The following is a 1,259-nucleotide window of genomic DNA, read 5'->3' as shown; positions in this document are numbered from 1 at the left end:
AGGTAACTGCCCAGGCAAATGTGGGTGAGCTCCTGGGAGGTGAGGAGCTCCTTTCCTAGAGGTCTTTAAAATACAAGTTGCTATCTCCATCAGTACTCAAGAGCTCTTAGTGTCAATACGCTCCCAGAAGGAGATCCTAGACTTGAGTCAGTCCCACTGGCTTCAAGCCCTAAGATGCCAAGCAGCCTATATTGGAAACAGCTGGCTTACTCATGCTGCTTTTCTGGCATAATGACTCACTGCAACCACACCTCACCCCAAACAAGAATGGCCAGGTCTCCACCAGATGACTTAACACTGCCATTAGCGGTGAATGATCCCATTTCCAGTCAACAATACATTGGCCTTTGTTTTCATCTTTAGCTAAAGTCATATCAGACCTTTATTCAGCACTACTTCTTACTACTTAACAAAAATCCCCAAAATTATCCTTACATTAGTACTAACATCAACCAGACTCTTCTGTTTTTGTGTCACTGTCTATTCCAGTGGTTCTCAACCTTCTGGCCCTTTAAATACAGTTCCTCATGTTGTGACCCAACCATAAAATTATTTTCGTTGCTACTTCATAACTGTGATGTTGCTACTGTTATGAATCATAATGTAAATATCTGATATGCAGGATGGTCTTAGGCGACCCCTGTGAAAGGGTCGTTCGACCGCCAAAGGGGTAGCGACCCTCAGGTTGAGAACTGCTGGTCTATTCCATTAGCTTTGACATCACACTAAAGCAGGACTGCATGTTCCAAAACAGAAAGTGAAACAGAACAGAGCTTTGAAGGTTTAGGGTAAAGAGTGTTAGAAGCCTGGTACCTGAGCTCTGAAATTTTTCAATGTGATATAGTCTAAAATGTACTTAGTAAACTCATGAGGCTTACAGTAGGGTAGGAGCAGAAAAATATTTGTTTTAAAAAGAATGGAATACCATTCCTTAATGGACTCACCCTCTCTTATCAGTTTTTCATGTTCTTTGTTCTTATCTCCCTGGTACTACATAAAAAAACAAGCAGCAACTCAGATGATGTTTTCTGAAATGTTTTAGAAGATGGCCCAAGCCAGAGTAAAAAAGTAACATTAATAAAATTTTACTTGGGAAATTAAATTAAAATTTGAAGAAAAATAGAAAATCAGATTTCAAATAGGGTCATTTAGCTGGACAAGCTTACCAAGGGCGGGAACCATCTTTCTTATTTGTGTATGCACATCCCTGATACAGTGCCTGATACAGAGCAGGTGCTTAGTAAGTGCTAATTTTCAAG

Source organism: Myotis brandtii, unplaced genomic scaffold (assembly GCF_000412655.1).
Source record: "Myotis brandtii unplaced genomic scaffold, ASM41265v1 scaffold160, whole genome shotgun sequence".
In the NCBI taxonomy this organism is placed as follows: Eukaryota; Metazoa; Chordata; class Mammalia; order Chiroptera; family Vespertilionidae; genus Myotis; species Myotis brandtii.
The sequence above is the reverse complement of the archived record's forward strand: the minus strand, read 5'-3'. Positions refer to the sequence as shown.